This window comes from Camelus bactrianus, chromosome 32 (genome assembly GCF_048773025.1).
Source record: "Camelus bactrianus isolate YW-2024 breed Bactrian camel chromosome 32, ASM4877302v1, whole genome shotgun sequence".
NCBI lineage: Eukaryota > Metazoa > Chordata > Mammalia > Artiodactyla > Camelidae > Camelus > Camelus bactrianus.
Genome location: NC_133570.1, coordinates 994,416 through 1,012,887, shown reverse-complemented (window position 1 = coordinate 1,012,887; position 18,472 = coordinate 994,416). Strand labels below are relative to the sequence as shown.

Genomic DNA, 18,472 nt, shown 5'->3' with positions numbered 1-18,472 from the left:
GTGTTCTCTGTATAAATAGGAACGTTTCTGAATTTGCACACAGGAGTCATGTGTGGTTGTGGGTGTGTGTGCATCTGTGTGGTCATGTCTCAGTTTGCAGGTGTGTCTCCGTCTTTGCCTTTGCCCAGGATAGGTGTGTTTGGTGTCTTGTGACCACGACGAGTTTTCTCTGGACAAGGCGCGGCCTCCTGGCCTGGCTTCTCCTCCCATCCCTCTGCAGCCCATCACCAGGACACACATTTAAAGGACAAACCAGACCCCCTCACTCCCTGGTTAAACCCCTCCCACGGCTCCCGAGTCAGCAGGGCCGGCAGCTGCAAGGACGGGTTAAGGAGGGCACATGTCAGCGTCCCACCCCCGGGCCTTGCTGGGAGGGGCCCCTGTGTCAGCAGGCCTGGGCGGGTCAGGGCCGCGCACTCCCACCCACCCCCCACCCCCCACCCCCAGCTCCAGGTGAGGCCCCGCTCCCGCTGGGAGGCCAGGGCAGACGGCAGGACGCGCTCAGGCCCTTCGTGGGCAGAGACTCGGGCTGCGCGGCTTGGGGGGAACACACGCCCGCCCCCCGCCGGGGCGGCTCCAGGGAGGGCCCCGCCCCGGGCCCCCCAGCCGCCCGCCGGCCCCCCAGTGCTCCGTCCCGCCACCCCCACTCCAGGCCCGGTACCTCCGCGGCCCACGGGGGCGCCCGCAGCGCTGGCTTCCTCTTCCGGAGTGGAGGCTCACGGGAGCTTCCGGTCGGCGGCTCGGGGCACGTGGCGGGGCCCTGCGCTGTCCGCCCGGGACAGCAGCCCCGCGGGAGGGGGTGGCCCCGGGACGAGGGCCTCACCGGCGGCCCCTAGGCCCCTCCGTGCCCCCCGACCCGCAGCCCACTGCTGCGAGGACTTTCCCCGCCATCCTCGGGCGGGGCCTCGCCCCCGACGCCACGTCCGCACGGAGGCCTTCTCTGACCACCCCGGTTCCAGGACACCGCGCCCAAACCGAAGGCCGCCAGTACTGAGCACGTTCCAGAGATGCTTCACACCCGCGCTTCCCCCTACAGCGCGAAGTTACAAGACGTCCTGCTGCTTCAGCAAAATGAGTCTTCACTGACCCAGACTCCGTAACACGGGAAGATCCCGGCCACGGACGCACCGTGCAGGCGCGGGGCTCCTCCAAGAAGGACCGCTCTGGGGACAAAACTGAGCCTCTTGGTCAAATATACGCGTGGTGTGGGGGGGCCGGGGGGGCTTCTTCACAAGATCCCTTTGAAGTGCTTTTTCTCTGGTGCGGCCGGGGCTGGAAAGGGGCTGAGCCAGCACGCGGTCCTGCACGCAGAGGGAGTGGGCAGTCAGTGTAGAGAGCTCACTGTGTGCATGTGGACCAAGGAAACGGAAGTTACGATATGGCACGCGGTGGGACCCTGGCACGTACTCCCCTAGGTATTAAATCCAGATACATACACTCAGTTTGCAGAGAGGGAGTGGGGGAGCTACTTTAAACCATTTGGGTCAGTCCTGTCAAGGAGTCTGTGTCGCAAATGCAGACGAACCAGAGGCTGGGGACCTGCTGTCCCCTCATCTGTCTCCAGGGGGTGACTATCCCACCATTCTGAGGTGATTCAGTGTTTAAAGTTGTGTTTTTCACTCAAAATGGCCCTACGGATGAGGCATGTATTTCATCTTATGCTCAGCAGAGAAAAAAATGAAAACCAAAAACTGATCTGGTCCAATGCCGGCCTACTCATGATTTTTAAGACGCTCTGTTTAAACCTAAACCCTGTGTAAGATGCGGGTCCCGTGCTGTCATTACGTGGGCTGCCCCTGTGTTTGTGTGGCGCCCCTGCACTGAGCTTCAGCCTGGCCGCTGAGGCTCCACCAGCTGGGCGCAGAACACGCTGGTGTGAGAATCCTGGCTCCACCCCTCCCTGGATGTGTGGCCAACTCTGTCACCTCCCAGTGCCTCAGCTTCCTCACTGGTAAGTTGGCTGATAGTGGTACCCACCTCACTGGGAGAGGACTGAATGAGATCATCCATCTCAGCCCCTTAGCGCAAAGGTCTGTCACCCAGGAGGTGCTCCAAAAATGTGACGGTTATTAATTTCATGTGCACAAGATGGACCTAGCGGTAAAAGATGTAGAAATAGTTTGGGAATTTGTCCTGGTATATTTCAGGCACTTGTGAATGAAGCACTAGCCTGAAAGGCGTTTATCACCTGCTTTCTCATAGCTAGGACCCTGGACTCAAATATTTCTTACTGTTTAATAATATTTTTGTTCTTCGTGTGGCTGCCTCAACCTGTATTTCTTACTGACTTAGTCCTAATGCTTAAGCCTAGACTTTAAGAGAATAACAGAAACTGAAACTGTCGCTGTATTATTTGTTCTTTTAGATTAAAATTTATTTTCGGATTCCCTACAATCTTGCCTTTCACACATGCCTGTGGGTTATTAAAGGGTAGTCAGAGCGTGCCTTTCATTTCTTCATATCTCCTTCCTCCAGCTTGTCATCTGGAAGGAAGTTTGTCATTTTCAGTCAGCTCACAGGAGATGATTTTTAATTTATACCTGAGTGAGAGCTGACATTGTTTAACCTCGGCCTCCTCCGTGTTCCCTCAGCATCCCCTGTCGGCCAGTATCACCTCTTTCCCTCCCTCCCTCCCTCCCTCCCCCTCTCTCTCTCTCTCATTTTTCTTTCTCATAGTCACACATGGGAGGCAAACTTAACCCATCCCAGATGCAGTGGCCCATCCCCCCAGGAATCCCCCAGCAGCCTGACAGCAGGGCGTCTCCCCTTCCTTGGTTTCTCACACCTACTCTCCCACCTCCCACCATCCAGCACCCCTGCTCTCTCAGACCTCAGACCTCTCAGGAAGGTCTGTCTCCTCCACCCCACCCCCAGGAGATCACTGCGGCTTCTCCCAGACTCAGGGAGATGCCAGGGGTGAGGCCGGCAGCTGTGGAACACAGCAGAGGTTTGTCACATTGGTGAGAATGCACCCGTCTTCCGGGAATCCAACTGATAATGTCGGGGGCGAAGCCAAAATGACCTCCGTCCTGGAATCCACGTGGGGCAGACTTCCTCTCTTGGCCCCTGACTGTCTCCTAGGACCTTGCTGTGGGTCCCCTGCCACAGGACACAGGACGTTCTGGGATAGAGCCCAGAGCTGGTGCAGCTGGCGATGGCAAGGGAAGAGCAGAGAAGTTCCCTCGTACAAGAGGGATGACGGGGTGTGGCTCAGACCTGCCGGTCAAAGGGAAGCAACCCCCCGCCCGCCCGAGAACCTTGCAAGAGCGCGTGAGAAGCACAGAACAGAAGGACTAACGTTCTTAGCAAAATAAACCTTCAGATGTGTCCTTTCCACAGGACACAAAAGCACACACACAACAGCCCTGTAGGAAGGAAAATCACTTCAGCAAATCATACGTACATTTTCCAAATCTAGGTCCTTTCCTCACCATTTCTAGGAGGCTGTCTGTTGATTCTCTGCCCAGGTTGCTAAGCCAAGCACAGCCTGGCACTCGGCACGTGGGTAATTAGCTCTCAAGATTCTGGTTCATGGTGCTGGCGATTTGGGACAGGAGTCACCCTGTCCTACTGCAGGGTAAACCCTGACAGCTGGGTTTTCTCTTTGTGTAATGCAAGCGCCTGACAAGCTTTGACTGCCAAGACACCCACTTCAAAGAGGCATCCACTTTAAAGATAAACACAAGAGCCAGGCCACCCCCGTCCACTGGGGCTCCTTTGATTTTAAAGATTTTGGTTGAAGTTGGTAACTGACCACTTGGATGCTTGTTTTTTTCTCTTTCTGAGCTTTAAAGCCCCACTCTTACTTTTTAATGTACTTTTTTAAAAAATACTATTTTTTGTTGAAGTCTAGTCGATTTACAGTGTTAATTTCAGGTGTACAGCAGAGCGATTCAGTTATCCATGTATATACATATTTTTTTCAGATTCTCCTCCACTACAGCTCACCACAAGAAACTGAATATAGTTCCCTGCACTATATGGTCCCATTTTTATTTTTTTTAATTCACCAATAAAGAGTGAGCCCTTGAAACCCCAGGCACCCACCCTTGGCCCCAGGAAAAGCAGAACCCCAGTGCTCTCTCTCTCTACCTATGACCTCACGGTGTGGCCCCAGGTGTACCATGTACCTTCCAGAGCATGGAAGTAATAAACCATTTTTCCCCAAAGTTCCCTGATGGCCTAAAGGGCGTCTTGTCATCATACATAAGGACCACGAGGCCCAGTCATAACTGGGTCACTGACAGGCTGAGACCGGGGGGATGCTGGGCCTCTCTTCGTGTACTAATTACCTACGTGTGTGTCCTTCGGTGGGGAAATATCTATTCACATCTCTCGCCCATTTTTAAATTCGGTCCTTGGCTATCTTGTAGTGAGTTTCAGAACCTCCTTGCTCACTGTGGACCCCGGACGCTTAGCAGGTGTGTGGCTGGCCGACACTTTCTCCGCTTTGTGGGTTGTCTCTTCACCCTCTTGATAATGTTCTTTGAAGCACAGATTTTTTTCAATTTCCATGAAGTCCTATTTCTGTTTTCCTTTGTCACCCACGCTTTTGGGGTCATACCTAAGAATCCACTGCCTTCACGTGGCAGGCACTCTGGGAGTATCAGCTGCAGGATGAATAAGGCTCCATCTTCCTCAAGGTCCAGGAGGCTGTAGCAGTGACCCCCAATGCCTGGGCTGGGGTTGAGCCACACCCATGCAGCACTACCCTCATCTTCCCATAGTGCCCTCCCCGCCCCCCCCCCCAGTACTGCACGCACCACACTGATCACAGTGTCCTTGCGATGGTACAGGCCTGTCCTATATCCCCATTAAACGTAAAATCATGACAGTTGCTGGAACTCAGTCCCCATATAGATAGAGTTATAGGTAAACAGTGCCTGTCTCCTAGGCCGGTGTAAGGACTGAGATGACTCAGTGCCACTCAGTGCCGGTGCTCCCTACCACATAGCAGAGCTCTCACCAGTGTTGGTTCTTTCCACGCATCAACTCCAAGGCCTTTCCCCCAGGGTCTGCGGGGTGAGTTATCATGTGATCTCCAGGCAGGAAATGTTCTTCATCCCTAGTGGTCAATGGAAACAACTTGCATTAATTTACAAACCTGGACACTGACCAGTAGCAGACATGAAGTGGTTCTGTGTAAAGTCCAAACGGGGTTCTGAGTATTTGCTTCACTGAATCTTTTCTAAATTTATTCTACTATGTATACCTTTAAATGTGAGTGTCCTTTCTTAAATTTACCCTGTGCTGACAAAGATTTTAATATTTATTTTTCCTGAATATTTAACTTCATCAAATCGTTGTGGATCTCCGCTCCCCTCATCTTTCTGACCTAACTGAAAGTCTACCCGGGTTGAGTAGCAGATTCTCTGAGCATCAGATCCTTTGTTTATAAATAGGGAACCCTCCACTCAGAGGTGAGAACACTCAGCAGAAATGCTTTAAACCAGATTCATGAGTTTTGAAAAGCCACAGAAAAAAATGCCCCTGAAAGTCCAGAGTAGAGATTAAATGGAAGATAATGCTGAATGAAACTGCCCGGCTCTGAAACGAAGAGAGAACACTAAAGCGCAAATAAACACACAAATGAAACTTCTAAAGACTGATTGGAAGTAAGCAGAGTAAACACATTAGAACTAATAAAAGAGATTTACCAGAAGCAAAGAATAAATAAATCCTAATCTTTGCAGGATAGGGTGTTAGAGAAAATGCGGGCTCTGGCTCCGAGCCCTGGAGTGCAAGATACCAGGGCGATAGCTAAGCCTGTGCAATAGATTAGCTACATGTGGTTGAGAAGAAACCTTTGCCTGCTGCCCGACCCTCCCGTCCCACTATGAGAGCTAGTTTTGGTTAGCGCATGCAAAGCAAAGGTGTGCGGCAGTCACGTACAATCCCCTCATCTCTGTGACTTAAAACACTGTCTGTTTCTTGCCTGCGCCTCGTGTCCATCATGGACTGACAGGGGTGCTCCGATTGCCATAGTTGCCCCCAGACCTGGCTGCTGCTGCCCGTCACCCTGTCAGAGGTTGGAGGAGCTTGACAAGGACGTCAGATGCTCTGGGAAAGAAGTGAGTCCTGACCTCCTTCCAGCAATCCCATCACTCCAGGTGGGTGAGACTAACTCCAAGGCACGGGAATGAGATACGCTCTCCAATGGGGCTCCACCCTGTGCTGGGCGGGCTCAGGAGGGAGCATCAGGGGCAGATGAGGGGTCCGGGAGGGCTTCCCAGGGGGCTCAGGTGAGGCAGCCTTGTCCATGAGAGGCTGAGCCTCAGACATTTCTGGAGGTGGGAGGAGGTCTGAGCGCTGTGTAGGGCTCAGCCCCTGCCTTTTCGGGTTCCTGCTCCTTAACTGCTGTGTGGGTTCGCCCCAGCAGCACCGAGGGCAGATGGCAGGGCAGCCAGTCTGCGACTTTCTCCACTTAAGGACAGACCTGTCACCACGGGACTGTGCTCACCTCCTCTGGACACAGAACTGTGGGCGCAGTTGTACCCCCATCTTACAACTTACTTTAGGAGCCTCCACCCCAGAATCTCTCCTTCTGATTCTAAGGCTTTGCATCTCATTAGGCAGAATTTCCAGTTTCCAAATCGAGAGGCGAGTCCCAGGACTGGGGTTTCGCTCCAGCGCACACATCCGTAGTCTGCATTTCCCTGATACCTTGAACGGCTGTGGATGATTCATCAGCTCCCGAGTTCATGAATGAGGTTAAAAATTCAAATTTCATTAGAGACTCAAGATCTTCCACAGTTCAGTATAATTTATATTCCGCTAATGCACAAAGCCCCCAATCTTCATGCTGATACACTCAGGGCTAAACCTTCCAACTACGAAAGTACCATTTTAAGGAGCGCATTACAGTGAGCTCAGAGAGGCTTGAGCCCGTGGCTGGGCTGAATCTGCAGGACCAGAGAAAGGGCAGGACGCAGGGCAGGGTGGCCGAGCTCTGGCCACAGCTGCCCAGCAGGCCTTAGTCCCAGCCAGTCCCAGGCTCTGGCCGGTGTCAGCGGGTCTCAGAGATGAGTGTTAATGGGGAGGGTATAGTTCAAGTGGCAGAGCACATACTTGGTAAGCATGAGGTCCTGGGTTCAAGCACCTCCTCTAAAAAGACACGTAATTACCTTCTCCCCTAGCATAAAATAATTAAATACACTAATAAATAAATAAAATTATAAAAAAAAAAAGTGTGTCCAAGACCAGAAGTGGGGGCCAGGCTGCATCCTTCTTCTTTACCCATCAGGGTCCCCATGTGGAGATGGTGGGGGGCCTCCAGGGCACTGACCCGGCTTCTGTGGAGGACATCTTCCTGTGTCCACCTCTCCTTCTAGGAGCACCCCAAGTTTCACCAGGGAATCTGTGCTCCACGCTCAAACCTGTGATCCAGCTGGAGCACCCTTCGTTCCAGATGGGGCTGTGACCCAGGCGGGTCAAGCGAAGCCCTACCCTGACTGCAGTGATTAGGCTAGAGCTGGTCACATGACCTCTGCGTGTCCAATCAGAGTGAGCATCAGGACTTGCTCGAGGACCAATAGGAAAGGCTCTTACAGTTCCGCTGGCTGTATCCTGGCTGCACTGATTGGTTGAGGGACGGTCACACGACCTCGTTCAGTCCAATCACCAGGAGCGCCAGGCCTTGCCCCGGGCCGACAGGAGAGCCTTGGCCCTGAGAGGAGGCGAGGACGGGACGCTGCCGCCGCCTTGTCACCGTGGAGGAGCCTGGAGGAGCCCGGCGGGGAGACTGGGGCCTGTTAGCGAAGCCAGGCCGCATGAAGGCAAAGGCTTGAGCTGGAAGAAGGAGCAGACTGAGTTCTGACGACACCACTGGAGCCCTGGATCCAGCCGCGCCTGAAGCTGGGCCTGCGCTGCCGAGACCGCAGGTCAGGAGCGCACCAACCGCCCCGCTTTTTCCTGAGCAAATTTGAGGTGCGTTTCTGCCCCTCTGGGGCGAGGAGTCCTCGTTAGTAGAGGGGGCGGGGCGGGGCCCAGAACGGGGACTGTGCCCTTCCCGGCGCCCTGGCCCCGGTGTCCCGTCTGAAGGGGGGGGGGGGGGTCAGGGAGCCCGTCCTGGGGGTGGGGGGTCGGGGCGCCGGGGCCGCGGGGGGTGGGGGTCACCCCCGCCGGGACACCCTCTGCTCCCGCCACCCTCCCCCTCCGCTCGAAGAGGCCGAGATGGGCGCTGGTCTAGTCCACGGCCTGAGCTGCCGCCGACCTGGAGTCTAGTCCTCGCGAACGAAGGGACACGGGTCAGGGAGGAAGGGGGTCTGCCCTCGGCTGGGCGGGGGTCCCTGCGGGGCCTTGGGGGCGGCGCTGCAGCGGAGGGAGAGCCCTCTCGTGTGATGTACTCGCGCCACAGCCAGGAGTTCTTGGCTTCCCCGGGTCAGAAGCGTGAGTGAGCTGGGCTTTGAGGAAAAAAAAAAGAGAGGCGGGTTTCAGCCTCATGATGACAGGGGCGGGCTCTTGAGGACCTGGAGCTTCAAGTTTTCTGTGTCTTTCTCTCTCTTGCCCCTCACGCTAAGTTGGGGGAGATGCTGTGTTACTGAGGGGTCGCGGGCAGCACTCACAGAGGTGACACGCCTGGGTTACACTGGCAGTGCCCAGGTGCAACACACGGGTAGTAATCATACCAGGAACACACGTGTGACAGCTGTAAACATCACCCCGAGTAACATGCAAGTAGCATGAACACAGGACACACAGATGTCACAGGGGCGGCACCACACAAACCAAAACACACAGAGAATCCCGGGGAATAACCCGTGACAGCTCACTTGAGAATCACGCACATTGAGCGTGTGGAAATGTCCACACGGAGCAGCAGGCTCAGGTGACGCAGAGGTGCCGCACACACAGGCTGGACGCAGGCAAAACACACAGACCGCGTACTGCAGTGGCGTGCACACACAGGGACAGACCAGGAGACCCCCAGGACCCCAGCGCACGGGGGGCATGCACAGATAACACGGGGTCCTGCTGCAGTCAGGTGACACAGGCCGCATGAACACAGGTAACGCGGCCCACCTAAGTGAGCGCAGCACAGGGGAAAGGCTAGAATTTGAGCCGGGCAGTGCCACACAGGCAGAGCACACATGCACACACAAGATGCACACTCAGGCTGCACGGGGAGGCTCGTGGTGAGTGACACACGGCAGCAGCAGTGCAGCCTGAAGGCGGCGCACACACAGCCCACACCCAGGCAGCACAGAGGGGAAGCAGCCGCAGAGAGCACAGCCGCTGGGAAACACACACTTAGCACGGAAACCAGGGAGACGGCACACGGAGGGTTCACACGGGTAACACACACACGCAGCATCACACGTGAAGGACGTGCGTAGGTGATGCTCGATGGCAGCCCGCAAGTCACACCCACAGGCAGGTCACACAGGAACCAGACGGGTACGGCACAGGCAGCTCCCAGTAGTAGCAGCCACCGTGCACAGGACACACACCCAACGTGGGCTGCGCACCTGTAACACGTACACAAGCTGACACCAGCTCTGGATTCAGACATAAGATTGGAAAAGGCCAGCTAGGGGCCCAGTATCCCTTCTAACCTGAGAGTCACGTGCTCTGGACTAGACACTTTGGGAATCACGTTCGAAATCATGATCCTTCCATCCTTCACAGAGAACGTCAAGATGTTTGAATGAAATAACCCACCTGAGTCCATTCTTTTCCAGTTTTATGGGTGCAGTAATATTTTGTAGCGAAGCCTTTATCTCTTTGATTTAAAAAAAAAAAGAGCTTATGCAGAAGTTCCTTGTTAATTTACTTCATAAATCCTCCCCAGTTACGTCCTGCTGCCAAGGCTTACCCAGTGCCCCTTCCATTATCAGGAGGGACTTAATTGGGATGTATAATTGCCAAGCTGGGATGTGGAGAGGCCCCCAGCTCCTAGGATGCCCTGGGCATCCCCAGGAATCAGGATATGCTGATGTGAGATGAAGGAACACTGGTGTTTGCTGCATCCACTGCTGACAGCTCAGAAAAAAGACGAGGCCAGGGACCCTCACGAGGAGGTTATCAATGAAGGATGGAGAGTAGCGCCGCACTTGGACTTTCCGTCCTGGGTGCATTTTCTCCTCTCCACCTCTGAAGTGGCCTGAGGATGCTCTCCTTGCTATGTCAGCACTCTTGAAGCTGCGGACACCTTGCCAGGGTGGGGCCGTTGGAGTTAGTTGACCCTGGGAAGTGGTGTCATCTGCCAGATCCCCGAGGGGAGCCCTCACCCACAGATAGGGTGAGGAGGCCGTTTCACAGGTGTTTGCCTGTGAGGCCACTTTGAGCCAAGTTCCCTCCCTCCCTCCCCTTTCCTTCACACAGCATACACAGGTTAGCAAAAAGGAGGGGAAAGGACTTACATTCTGGGTGAAAATCCATTAAATTTCCCGGTGTTCCAAGTTCTCTGCTGCATGGCGCTGGCCAGAGTCCAGCTCTGCCGCTGGGACTCAGGAACCATGACCTGTCCCTGGCAGCGATCGTGCCCTGTGGCTGCAGCTCAGCCCTGGACTCCTTGAGAAGGGAAAGGTCCTTCTACAAACTTCCCTGAGAGCCCAACTCAGCATGATAGGGCCAAGACCCCTCCCCCTTTGCACCCTAACTCCAGATGCCCCAGTGCTGCCCACTATGGGACGGGCGTGGGAACTGGGCTGTTTTCACCATGGGAGCTCTGCCCAAGCTCACCCTCAGTTCCATTTCTAGACCGTCACTGGTCCCCAGTGTTCTCAGCAGAGCACAGAGAACTGAGAAAATAGGCTCTGTGTGAATTAAAAAATGCAGTAAGGCTCTCAAAAGACATCAAAGTCCATTTCAGTTTTCAAGAAGAAAAAGGATTTGTGAAGCAGCTTTGCAGTTAGCCTACAGTATCAGCACCCAAATCCTTTCAGCACCATCTCCATCTTCTCAGTTGTGAGGCGTGGTCTCAGCACAGAGTGACTCCTGCCTTAGTTTTCATTAGAAGCTTATAACGTTCAAAAACATTTAGAGGGAAGAGGACACTCCCATTTAGGAATAATTACATGCCCATTGACTGTACTCCATGGTGTGTATGACCCAACCCCTGTGCCAGCCACAGGCCTTGCCTGGTCACCAGCCTTGGTGCTGAGGGGTTTCAATGATGAGCACCCTCCCAGGCGGGCGGTCCAGAATACGGACCATCACACTGCAAGAACAGAACACCACAGGTGACTGTTCCTGACGAATTAGATGGGAAGTTCCCAATAAAATACTAGAAAACCAAATGCGGCAGCACATTAAAAAGATCTCTTAACATTACCAAGTGGGATTTATCCTTTGGATACAAGGATCACTCAGCACATGCAAACCATCCAGTGTGATACATCACATTAACAGAAAGAAGGGGAAAAAAATCATATGATCATCTCAATAGATGCAGCAAAAGCATTTGACAAAATTCAACATCAATTCATGATTTAAAAAAAACTCTTTAAAAGTTAGGTATAGAAGGAAAGTACCTCACATAATAAATGCCATATATGACAAGCCCGCAGCTGACATCACGCTCAACAGTGAAAGGTTGGAAGTTTTCCCTCTAAGATCAGGAACAAGACAAAGGCACCCATTCTCACCATTCTATGTCAGCATGGTACTGGAAGTCCTAGCCAGGGCAATCAGGCAAGAAGAAGAAATAAAAGGTATCATAATTTGAAAGAAAGAACTAAAATGATCCCTATTTGCAGATGACATGATTTTATATATAAAACATTACAAAGACTCCAAAAAGTTATTAGATCTAATCAACAAATTAGGTAAAGTTGCAGGATACAAATTTAACATAAAAAGTCAGTAGCATTTTTACTTAGTAACAACAAATTATCAGAAAAATAAATCTTAAAAATACCATTTATAGTAACAGCAAAAACAATAAACTACTTAGGAATAAATTTAATCAAGGAGGCGAAAGATCTCTACACTGAAAATTACAAAATATTAACCAAATAAACCAAAGAAGACACAGATAGATGGAAAGGTATCCCAAGTTCATGAATTGGAAGAATTAAATACTGTTAAAATATCCATATTACCCAAAACCATCTATAGATTCAATGTAATTCCTGTCAAGATTCCAATGGCATTTTTTACAGAAGCAGAAAAAATCCTAAAATTTATATGGAACCACAAAAGACCTCAAATATCCAAAACAATCCTGAAAAGAAAAAAATCTGAAGGCATCACTCTTCCTAATTTTAAGGTATGTTATAAAAATAGCGTACTCAAAACACTATGGTACTGGCATAAAAACAGACACACAGACCAGTGGAACAGAATCGAGAGTCCTGAAATAAACCCGTGCATATGTGGTCAACTAGTATTTAACAAGGGAGCCAAGAATACTCAATGCAGAATTAGTCGACTCAATAAGTGGTGCTGGGAAGTTGGATATTCACATGTACGAGAATGAAACTAGAGCCCTATCTTATGCCTCACAAAAATTAACTCAGCATGATGGAAGACTTAGCTGTAAGGTCTAACACCATTAAACTCCTCGAAGAAAATGTAGGTGAAGAGCTCCTTGACGTGAACCCCGGCAGTGATTTTTTGATGATGACGCCTAAAGCACAAGCAACAAAATCAAAAACAAATGGAACGACATCAAACCAAAAAGCTCTAACCAACAAAACCATCAGCAAAATGAAAAGGCAACCTATGGCATGGGAGAAAGTGTTTGCAAACCATCTGGTGAAGGGTTAATCTAACAGGTGGGGGTCACAGAGGAAATATGAGGTGAGACACAGTTCTCACCAGAGCTGAGAGTCTCATTGGGGAAGGCACTTGTGCCCACACATGCGTGCACACATGCACACACGCACACGAGGATAATGAAATGGATAGTTCTAGGTCGAAATGGACAGACTGGGAAAGGTGTGGCCCTGCAGTGGTCGAAAGAGATCTTGCAGTCTAGAGCCATGGTTCACGGGGGAGGGAAGGCAGTCAAAGCAGGCGAGATTCTCTGGGACTTGAAGGATGGGTGTTTGCTGTTGCTGGGTTGCACCACTGCAGATCTGCTCCATTGGGCCGCCTTCTTCTAGTAACTGAACCTGCATTTTCCTTAGTGAGCCATCATCCACCCCCATGTGCTATCTGGTTCCTCTCCTGGATCTAAGATGGCTGCGTCACCCAAGCCCAGCTAGCTGAGTCATTACATCTCTAGCCAGAGATTGGCCCAAAGATGAATGTGTAGCACTGGGTGGACCAATGAGACTCAGCCCTGGGTTTTTCCTTTAACTGATTGAGAAAGAAGAAACTGAGCTTTCCGAGAAGATGCAAACATTAGTGAGACTCAGATCCAGGCAGCTATCTTGGTACCACGTGGGGAGAGCCAAGGCACAAACGGAGAAGTCAGATCTGCAAGATGGGAAGAGGAAGACAAATCTTGATAATGTCACTCGCGCCCCTGGAGTGAGCATGCCTGAAGCCATGGCCCTGGGTGTTTTTGTTATGAGGCAGTAAATTCTAGTTTTTACAACAGACTCTTGAAGTTATGTTTCTGCCACTTGAGATTGAATTAAGACAAAATAAATCTGCCTGGTATTTTCAATGCCACACCAGAGTCTGTTTGGGGACTGGGAGTTGGAAGAAAGCTCTCACACTAAGAATAAACTTCTTAAAACTTGCTCTGGATCAGCCATCAATCATTCTGCAGAGGGAAGGCCCTACATTCAAAAAACAGCTCTGGGAACTCCAGCTTGACCATAGGGAACCTTCATCTTTCTCTTTCTCTTCCAGAGGACACTGTAGCTTAGAGGCATTTATAAGCTGATGTGTTTATGACCCTCAAACAGGGAGGTAGATACCCAGCATTTCCTGCCCCAGTTGTCTGGGGAGTTTGTTCTGAAGGGCACACATTAAAAATGGGCCTTTCTCCACTTCCTCATGCACAGGTGAATTATGAGGATCTTTTCTTGCGAAACTGACTTTATTTCTGAAAAGAAAAAATAACCCACTCCTAGCTGCTCAGAAAGCAGTGCATCCTCCGAGGTCTATGAACGATGCAGCCGCTGTGAGCGCAGCATCCCCCCCTCTGCTCGCTCTGCCAGTGGAAGGCTCAGGAATCCCAGCCTGGGGTCTGGAGCTGATCCGCATCTGCATTCATGGTCCAGTGCGAAGGAACTGGACCCAAGGGCAGGGCTGGTGCCCAAACAGGTGCAAAGAGCTGAGACTGCAAGCTTCCTCTCTATGAGGAAGCTGACGTCCCTGAGGCCCCACTTATGGGGAACAGGACCCACGGACTCCATGCACACAGCACAGACCCAGCTTCAGGCTCTGGAAATGCTGTGAGGACCCCTGCGAGTACTGAGGCCTCCGTCTCCAGAGCAGAGGGGCCGGGGGATGAGTGGAGGCGCACTGACACTGGGCATTCATTGATCCAAATGGTTTGGCTCCCAAAGAGCCTCCGAACCAGACCCTCTCTGGAGATGAAGTCCAAGGCTTTCCAGAGCATCGGGGCGTCAGGACCAGCAGGGGAGGGACAGGACTGCACTGTGCGCCTCCTGCTGGAGCTGCGGCTCCCAACCCTGCAGACGAGAGCAAGTGTAGGGTCAGCCTGAGTTTTTCACACGTGGCTTTCCTTTATCTCCACTGCGAATTCAGTCCTTCCTGTTTTGTCTAGAACACCATCTGTCCTCTGCAGTGAGGACAGTCTTAGACTCTCCCAAGTCCTACCTTGATTAAAACTTTGAAATTGCAATGAAAGGGAAATGGAAAACAGAGCTTCCCGGCAAGACACTCAACGCCTAGAGCTGACGCCTCCCAGAACCGTCCGGTAACAGTCGCTTTGCCAAGTCAGAGTACATCTGCAGTCCAGGCACGTTGTCCCCAGTTCTTTGTTTTGGTTTTTGGGGTTTTTTTTTTTTTTTGCTTTTTCGCTTTTTTTATTACTCAGAAAAGCTTCATTTTTTTATTGAGCTTTTTGACTCTGTGCTTGTGCTTTCAATACTTTCACGATTTCCTGCTCCTCAGTAAGGAAAGCACGCTTGACCCTGTCACAGACACACTTAGCACCCGTGGAACCACCATAAGTCCGGCTGACATGCTTTTTTTTTAGACAGTCTCATAAGAGCTGTAGGTCTTACAGCGCGAACTCCTCGAAGTCATCCTGGGCACAGGCCACGTGCGGATTTTGATGCTTTCCCATCTTTCTTGGTATAAAGGTAAACAACCCTATTACCAGGGGTTCGGGACAGCCTGCTTTTGTTAGAGGCTGTACTGTAGGACAGCCTACGACGGTATGTCAAACGCTGGACCATTCTGAATGCCTCTCGATACAGTCCCCGGAAGAGGGGAAAAAAGCACGTTTCCCTAGTTCTAACCGCATATAAATACAAAACTCTTCCATAGTGGGATTTGATGACCATGAATTTATCCCACTACCCTCCTACTTTCTCGGTCTCCAGATGCTTGTGGGATACTCTGTGTAAGGATGAGTAACCAGCTCAGAATGTCAGTGGTCTGTGTGTCTGAGAGGCAGTGGGATGGTTTTATTTGATCCCAACTGTGGGGCCAGACTTCCTGGTTGAAATCCAGGCTCTACTTATCTGGAGCTGGATGGTGTTGAGTGAGTCAGTTTACCTCTCTGAGGCTCAGCTGCCTCGCTTGCAAAATGGGAATGACAGCAATCCTTACCACAAAATGTCACTGGAAGAACTAAAGTAATTTATCATTCTTCGTAAACAGTAAGCACTCAATGACTGCTAGGCGGATGATGGAGGGGGAGGAAGAATTATCAGCTGTACAGTATTTAAGACAAGTAAGCCAAGTCTTAAGAGCCTGTTGATCATTGGTAAGTTAATGAACTCAATCATTCAACAAGTGATTATTGGGAAGATTAAATAAGATAACGTGCAAAGTTCTTAACCCAGCCCAACACGCACACAGGGAAACAGCAGTGCCCAATAGATGTTGAAAGGGAAGCTGATAATGGTGATTATGCTGGTGACGTGATGATGTGGGAGGTGGAGGATGATGGATGAGAATAAGAAGAATCCAAGAGTGCGTTTAAAATAAGCAATTGCACGTGTGACCCTGCTAGTGACAGCTGGAGATAGATACATTTATCCACACAACGAAGGAATCAAGGACTCACTAAGTACCAGGTACCGTGCTTGGAATTTGTCCTGCTCAAGTCCAAGGACGTTCTCCACAGCTTTGATGGTAGCGGCAAAATAGCAAAACTGGCCCAAGCCCCCGTGGGCAGGAAAGTGATGAGACTGGTAGAATCTTTCCCCAAACTCACAGCTGCAGAACAAGCTACCGACGCTGCAGAGACTAGATGAGTGTGTGTGTTGTTGAGGAAAAGTTCACACGTGGAAGAATGAGGAGCGTGGGAGCAGGCTGGGGCAAAGAGTGGGAAAAGCCGAGGCTTTGGAGCCTAATGACACCCAATTCTATTCCCAAGCCGGCTCCAGACCAGCCGTGCAGCCTCAGGGAACTAGCTAAACCCCTCTGAGCCTTCCTGTTCTCATGAAAACTGGTGATGAAATCCTTCCTCACTAGGCTGTTGTGAGGATTAAACAAGATGTGGCCGTGTGTTTGTAAAATAAGTTACTCAAGGTAGGACGCCAATCCCTGCAGTAATTTCTGCTGTTACCAGCCACCTCAAAGCCCAGTCTCCTTTTTCTCTGTTACCGACTGAACTGTGAGAGACCAATAAGACTGTGTGTAAAATTTCAGAATCCAGGTCCCATCTTAATGAAATACAGTTTTTGGAGTTCAAGCTTTGTCTCTCCGGTGAAAATAGAAACTTTTCAAAGCAATCAGGCTGTGCTTTTCTTCACCAGGGCTTTTGCTGTAGTGAGTGGAATCCCCTGACTCCCATGAAAACTCGCTTATTTGAAGCTGCTGGGATTTTGTGAGCTGCTCGTTACTGCGGCGCAATACAGCCCGGGACGCGCCTCCGGGTGCCTTGGCACAGTGTGATAAATCTTCCCGGCAGGACCCAGAATGGCTGATTAAATTCCAGCTTCGAGCTGAACGCGAGCTCCCAGAAGAGATCAGATAGCATCACAGAAGAAAACAAAGCAAACACGCTTGTTCCACCCCGAGTGCGAGCTGAGGCTCATGTCCACTCTGCTGGTGTTGAAACCCTCGGGCGCTCCTCACTGATATCCTCCCGGCTTCCTCACGGACTTGTAGAAGACGGGGTTTATTGCCATCCACCTCCACTCACCGCACACTTCCCAGCACGGGGCCTGGCCGTCTGAAGGACAGTCAGTGGAAGGCGGTCCTTCGGCGCCACTCCCAGCAGCTTCAGATGGTTTGAAGGTCGGAGTAAGAACAGGATGGAAATCTATGGGGAAGCAACCTCTCGGAGGGGCCCTCCCTGCAGCATGAACTCCCCATGCCCTGGGTCAGCCCCCAGCTCCTTCTTAATTAATAACTGCAGGTTAAGAGAGCCCAGCCACCTTCAGAATGTGTTTACTTAGGCCTGAAGCCAATTCTGACCCAATCAAAGAAAAGGACACAGTGCATGAACTGCCAGTGAAATTAATTAAGGGGAGGCTGGCAGGGAGATGGACGGGAGTGCAGGCCTGCTGGAACCCCGCCCAGCGCTCCGTCCGCAGAGTGCTCGCAGCCGGGCTCGCAGCCGGGCCCGCAGGCTTCGCGTCCTCCAGGGGCCGTCAGGGTGACTGGACCTGCCTGGCTCCAGCCACGCGCCATCAGGAAGGGATAGGGTCCTGGGTTCCGGGTGCTCAAGGAATACCAGATGTTGAGTGTTGGCATCTAATCCCAGTTTCTTCTCAAAAACTGTGCAGACCAACCAAACAAGCAGGACTGAGCTGGCAGGTCACTGTCTCGTGACCTCGCCTTCCAGGCTGTGAGAAGAGCACACCCCTCGCCACAGAGTGAGTCCCACAGAGGCTCCCAGTTCAGTTTAACTGAGGTTAATCTGCTGAGGCGTGTGGTGCTTGTGGGAGGGGGAGGAGGGGCGAGGACCAAATATCCTCGAAACACCCCCGTCTCAGAGTGAGACCTGTGGGGGTTGCCTTGAAGGACCCCTGCAGAGCTGACCCCAGACTCCCTGGAGAAGTGACAGGGAGGAAGTAACTTCAAGGCGGACCCCTTTTATCTCCACGTGTCTTTCCCAGGATCCCCAGCCCAGAGCAAAGGTCTTCGACTTCACTGAGTTCCTCTGTTCAACCTGAGGACTCGCAGCATGCTCTGTAATCACCGATTTCCCTCCTGAGCTCAGCACCAAGACACTGTTGTCCAGCGTCCCACCTGCCCAAGGTCCTGAGACTGCTCCAGTCACCCGAGTGTGATAAATGGGCCCCTGGGGTGATGACAGGGGTGGGGCCAGGGGTGAGGCCAAATTAGTAATTTAAAAACTCCCAACAAACAAAAGTCCGGAACCAGATGGCTTCACAGGTGAATACCACCAAACATTTAGAGAAGAGCTAACACTTACCCTTCTGAAACTATTCCCCAAAAATGCAGAGGAAGGAGCACTTCCAAA

The 18,472-nt window shown here is 51.6% G+C and overlaps 1 pseudogene; it reads right to left on the bottom strand.

Moving 5' to 3' along the window:
• Nucleotides 1–14,365: 14,365 nt before the first annotated feature.
• Nucleotides 14,366–16,224, bottom strand: LOC123614924 (large ribosomal subunit protein eL34-like; annotated as a pseudogene).
• Nucleotides 16,225–18,472: the final 2,248 nt, after the last annotated feature.